This window comes from Bubalus kerabau, chromosome 5 (assembly GCF_029407905.1).
Source record: "Bubalus kerabau isolate K-KA32 ecotype Philippines breed swamp buffalo chromosome 5, PCC_UOA_SB_1v2, whole genome shotgun sequence".
In the NCBI taxonomy this organism is placed as follows: domain Eukaryota; kingdom Metazoa; phylum Chordata; class Mammalia; order Artiodactyla; family Bovidae; genus Bubalus; species Bubalus kerabau.
In genome coordinates, this window is record NC_073628.1 from 124,865,934 (window position 1) to 124,871,970 (window position 6,037).

The 6,037-nt window shown below is 45.5% G+C and overlaps 1 long non-coding RNA gene across 1 annotated transcript; it reads left to right on the forward strand.

Annotated features, from left to right (window-relative positions):
- Window positions 1-631: 631 nt before the first annotated feature.
- LOC129654074 (uncharacterized) lies at window positions 632-4,539 on the forward strand. Its single transcript, XR_008715379.1, has 2 exons — window positions 632-764; window positions 4,076-4,539. It is a non-coding gene; the product is annotated as an uncharacterized LOC129654074 (long non-coding RNA).
- Window positions 4,540-6,037: the final 1,498 nt, after the last annotated feature.

Below are 6,037 nucleotides of genomic sequence, written 5' to 3' on the forward strand. Positions count from 1 at the left end.
ACTAGACAGACCTTTTTTGGCAAAGTAGTGTCTTTGCTTTTTAATATGCTGTCTAGGTTGGCCATAACTTTTCTTCCAAGGAGCAAGTGTCTTTTAATTTTATGGCTGCAGTCACCATCTGCAGTGATTTTGGAACCCCCCAAAATAAAGTCTGTCACTGTTTCCACTGTTTCCCCATCTATTTGCCATGAAGTGATGGGACCGGATGCCATGATCTTAGTTTTCTGAATGTTGAGTTTTAAGCAACATTTTCACCCTCCCCTTTCATTCCCACTTCCTCCGTAGCCTATATGATTATTCGACATGCTATATAGTTTTCCTTGTTTCTCTGCACCAGAATGTCTGTGAGTTCACTGTGATATCCCCAGCATCTGAGAGTGCAATATAGGTTCTCGATAACCTTGTTGAAGAAACTCAATAAAGTTCAACTGAATAAAATTCAATGTTGCCCAAAGTTGCTATCATGGGTTGAATTGTGTCCCCTCAAATTCCTATCTTAAAGTACCACAGAATCTATATTTGGAGATATGACTCTTCAAAGAGGCAATTAAGGTAAAATGAGATTATATGGGTGGACCCTAATCCAATATAACTGGAGTCCTTATAAGAAGAGGAGATTAAAGCCTATATATGCACAGAGAGAAGACCATGTAAAGACAATGAAGGAAGATGGCCATCTGCAAGCCAAGAAGAGAGGCCTTAGAATGAAATCAACCCTCCTGACACCTTGACTTTAGACTTCTAGCCTCCAGAGCTGTGAGGAAGTAAGTTTCTGTGGTTTGAGCTTCCCTGGTGGCTCAGATGGTAAAAAATCTTCCTGCAATGTGGGAGACTAGGGTTCAATCCCTGGGTTGGGAAGATCCCCTGAAGAAGGGAATGGCAACCCAGTCCAATACTCTAGCCTGAAGAATCCCATGGACAGAGGAGCCTGATGGGCTACAGCCCGTGGGGTCTCAAAGAGTTGGACACAACTGAGCAACTAACACTTAACTTCACTTCAAATTTCTGTGGTTTAGCCACCCAATCTGGGGTACCTTGTTAGGGCAGCCCTAGCAAGCTAATTCAGTCCCTGATCAAGGTTTCTGCAGCAGAACTGAGGTCTGGGTTTTGTTAGCTTGAAGCACTACCTCTTTAGTAGTCCCTCATTTGAAAACAGAACCTCTTTAAAAGTTGAGCAAACCCCCTACAAGGTCCATAGGCTTGAGTTTTCAGGTGACCCAGCCCAGCTCTTCTCTTCCATCCCTGGAAACATCTAGGAGTACAGCTGCAGCCCAGGCTTCACCCTCTGGGAAGTCCTGCTCTCCCAGCAGGACGGACACCTCCAACAGCTGCTTTAGCTTCTGAAGAACCTCACGTGGGATTGTTTATTCCACAGACAGAATCCCTTGTTTACTTGGGGTCTGGCTCCAGTGACAAAGGGAGATGACAGTCATTTCCTGCACCTTCTCATTTCCCAGCCGAGAGATGACAGCGGTGATATTAATACCTTCTGTGCGCTCGGCCCTGGGCTGGGCACTCACTTCCCTGGGGAAACAAGTCCAACAGGAATAGTACTATTTACAGACCACAACACAGAGGCACAAGACACACAACGTGGCCTCTAGTAATCCCCATCCTAAACAGCAGGTAAAGAGCTGTGCTGTGCTGTGTTTAGTCGCTCAGTCGTGCCCAATTCTTTCTGACCCTGTGGACTGTAGCCTGCCAGGCTCCTCTGTCCACGTGGATTCTCCAGGTAAGAATACTAGAGTGGGTTGACATGCTCTCCCCCAGGCGATCTTTCCAACCCAGGGATCGAACCCAAGTCTCCCATGTTGCAGGTGGATTCTTTACCAGCTGAGCCACCAGGGAAGCCCAAGAATACTGGAGTAGGTAACCTATACCTTTTCCAAGGGATCTTCCTGACCCAGGAATTGAACCAAGGTCTCCTGCATTGCTGGTGGATTCTTTACCAGCTGAGCTACCAGGGAAGCCCTAGGTAAAGAGATATCATAGTAACTCAAAGAAGAGAGGTGGCTCAGGGCTAGAAGTGTGGGGAGGAAAAACCGAGGGGCCAAGTCTCCTGTCGTCATAGTACTGGGACTCCTTGTTGTCATGTAACATCAAACTATTGGGACAGCAGAAGCCCATGTCCAGAGGAGGATTTGAACATAGATGTATCCATCATATCTCAGAGAAAAGATCTGTGGCTCGATAGGGCCAGCCCCTACACTCGACAAGAAAAGCATCCTAGCTACAGGAGTCCCTTCATGTCTGATCACAGGCCTTTTGCCCAAACCCTCACATAGGCTCCTGGTGCATTTGGGGTGATCACAAGGAGCTGCTTCTCTCTGCCCTGTTTAATGCAGACATCAATGCCACCACACTAGACCATATCTGGATCCTGACCCTGAACATCTCAGCACTGGTTAGTGTGTATAGTTTAACCCAGAAGATGCCAAGAGGGGAGAAAGTGTTCTCCTTAGAGGGTGAAGTAGTGGAAGCTACTCAGTCCCTCACCCCAAGTCTCCTTAGCAAGATATCACCTTGAGCTCGCCTCGAGGAGATCAAATCAAGTTTTCAGACTTACCCCCATACTTAGGAGTAGGCTTCTCCATCAGTCCCTGTCACCTCCCCCCTCCTCCCTGGCCACACACAAGTCTAGCAGAGAAGGCAGGAATGGAGATAGAATTTGCCTTTTTAATAGTGGACTCCCATTATCCACAGTTCCTTTGCTTTACTACCATGGATACTATGTTATTACTATTATTACAACTTATTTGCTCAGAAGCTTCCTTGAATTTTTTTTTCTTGAAACTCCAGCTAAATTAACTTATTTTCATGTATACTTTGGCGCTGCCTTGGAAGGTTACCCTGTACACTGTGTATCTCTTTCCTGGTGATGGTGATGGAGGTTGAGAGAGGTCCTCTTGTCTTGATAAGATTACACCATAATATCACATGGCGTCAAAACAGGACTTGTACTAGTGGTCTTAATTATTTCTTTAGCAAAAAGACTCAGAGACATAAGTAGGTGTAACTACAAACTGAAAATAATGGCCTTATAATAGTTCTTAGCCATTTCAGGTGAAATCTTTCTGAGGGTCACCTTCTCTCTGAACCCATCTCCCAATTCTCTGCCCCTTTAAGGAGTTCTGTGAATTTATTCTTTTTTTTTTTTTTTAATAAAGTGCCTGTTAATTAATTTTTTGGCCATGCTGGGTGGCTTGTGTGTGTGTGCATGCATGCTAAGTCGCTTCAGTTGTGTCCAGCTCTTTGCAACTCCATGGACTGTAGCCTTCCAGGCTCCTCTGTCCATGGGGATTCTCCAAACAAGAATATTGGAGTGGATTACCATGCCCTCCTCCAGGAAATCTTCCAGACTCAGGGATCAAACACACGTCTCTTATGTTCCCTGCATTGGCAGGCTGATTCTGTACCACTAGCACCACCTGGGAAGCCCCGTGTGACTTGCGGGATCTTATTAATAGTTCTCTGACCAGGAATCAAACTCATGCCTCCTGCATTGGAAGCTCGCAGTCTTAACCACTGGACCACCAGGGAAGTCCCTCTAACAGTTTATTCTTTATCACTGTGCTGGACAGCTGAGAATGTGAATTTATTTGAGCTACTTCCTGCTTTCTAGCTGTAATCAAGCTGCAAGATACACGTTAAAATTCCAATCAAGAACCTTTGAAACTTTAAAAAAAAAAAATCCCTTAAGCCAATTTTTTCAACGTCAAGAAAAATTTGTGATGAGCCTCCAGGCTATCTTCCATTGAACACTTCAATTCTACTGATAGATGGAGTTACTAGATCTTAAACACTCCCCGACTTCTCTTAATTGACTGGATTTGGCTCAGTGCCTAGAATTAGCTCCTTGGTAGCCTCTGACCATGTAGATTGTTCAATATAGTGGAAGGAAGGTGGTAATTTCATGTGACTTTGAGCAATGCATTTCCCTCCTTAATGCCTGCTTTGCTCCAGCCTGAGCAACATTGCTAGGAAATAAGATCCCCCGTGAATCTTGTTTGAACTGTTGAACATCAAACTCTCAACTCTCCTTTTACTAAAAATTACTTCATGTTTCTTCCTGCAGGATGGTGCTTCCAATCATTTGCATTTCTTGGCTTTTACAGATGTGTTAATGTTTAGATGCAAGGATTGAGAGAAGAGATGTGGGCGTGAACCATGGTATTGTCTTTCAGTCACTAAGTCATGTCTGACTCTTTGTGACCTCATGGACTGTAGCGCGCCAGTCTCCTCTGTGTTGGACAAACTGAAAGATAACAAAAGAGAGAAGGGAACAGAAAAGCAGGGGAGAACAAGAGAAAAGGAGGGAGAAAGAGACAGAGATAGAGACAGAGAGAACTGAACTGAGGTTGGCACACCTACCTCCCAACTCTTCATATAAGAAATCCAACTGGATCTGAACTCAGCCCTGACAGAGGGGATATGTGTGTAGTTGTGGCTGATTCATGTAGCTGTATGGCAGAAGCCAACACAACATTGTAAAAATTAAAAAAAAAAAAAAAATTTAAATAAATGAAATTTTAAAATAAACTTAGCTCTTTTCAATTTCTCACCAAAGGCTTTGGTACAACCACCATGGTTATTTCCCAGACTAGCTCTGTAACTCTCTGACCAAGGGTATTTGGTTGCAGATAATAGCTTTAGCAAATCTGGGATCTTAGTATGAAAATGCTTTGGGCTTTCTCTGAAACTATCCTTCTCCAGTCTGGATAGAAGTTCCAGCCGCTTGGTCTTCCCTGCTTATTTTGACCTTAAATACTATTGACATTTACTTGGGCTGCCTCCATAATTCCCAGTCAATATTTTATGTTCCTGAATTGTACTCTTGACAGGGAATATCTATTTTTCAATCAAATATGTATTGAATATGCTAGGTACCCAGAAACAGAAGGAGGAGAGAGGACGGGCTCAAGAGGAAGAGCTAGTCCTGCCTTTGGGCTCCCGTGGGAGTGGGGCAAACGTGGGCTTCCCCAGCCATCAGCAGGACCAGAGCTCATCACTAGTACGTGGTCCTCTTCTAACTCCAGGCTGCTAGGAAGTCCTGAGTCCTCGCTGCCCTGCTTCTACTTTGCTGCCACATTGCTTATGAGCTGCTACAGGAGGTAACGTCTCTGCACCCTCCCTAGGCTCAAAGATTCTCTTCACTATTTGGCTTCTCACATTATGTGTCTTGTGAGAAGACACATTGATTTGTTTTTCTTTTTTGCCACCGATCACTATATGTGTCAGGCTTATCTCCCCAATTCTGACAAGACAAGACTTAGGGGGAGTCCTATCCCCACACTCCCCCTTCTCAGTCCCAGCAGCTCTTCCTCTGGGTGGCTCCCCCATTTCTCTGGCCCTGCGGGAGCAGCTCCCTCTCACCAACCCAGAGATGGAAGCCACTGCTCTCCCCAGCTCTCGGGGGGACGGCCCACTGCGGCAGTTCGTGATGTGCACTAAGCAGAGGGCAGGGCTGGGCCCCAGAGGGATAGTCACAAGCTCCTCTGTGAAGTAAGACATGCTGTACACCAGCCTCAGCTCGACCTGGGCTGGGCTGACCCCACGGAGGACACTTGGTCAGAGCTCACTTTACAAAGATGCTGACTGCCTGAGGGTTTATCATTCATCTGCCATTGTGGTGCTACCTGGAAATTCTACAGGCCAGACCCACCCCTGACATGTGCACGCTGAGGTCTACAAAGACTCTCTTTGGGGAAATGCCGCTCTTGACCTCTCTCAATCTCACTGAGAACCGGTTCCCAATTTTTGATTCACACCACTGAGTACTTCCACCTGGAGAGAAGAACATGGAAAAAACCAATAAACATGATAAACGCGACTGAAACCTTTCTTTCTAAATTCTAATCTTTGGGTCATTCAAATCCCCATAGTGCTGCTGAGTATCTCTGTGGTACCCGCAAGCGTGGCCTGTACTAGAAAGATGTTTGATATGTGTGTCTTGCCCAATCACATGGCACTCTTAGATCACTGACAGCCAATACTTGGCATGGGGATTGCTACTTTCCACTTCTAAATCAATGGCAGG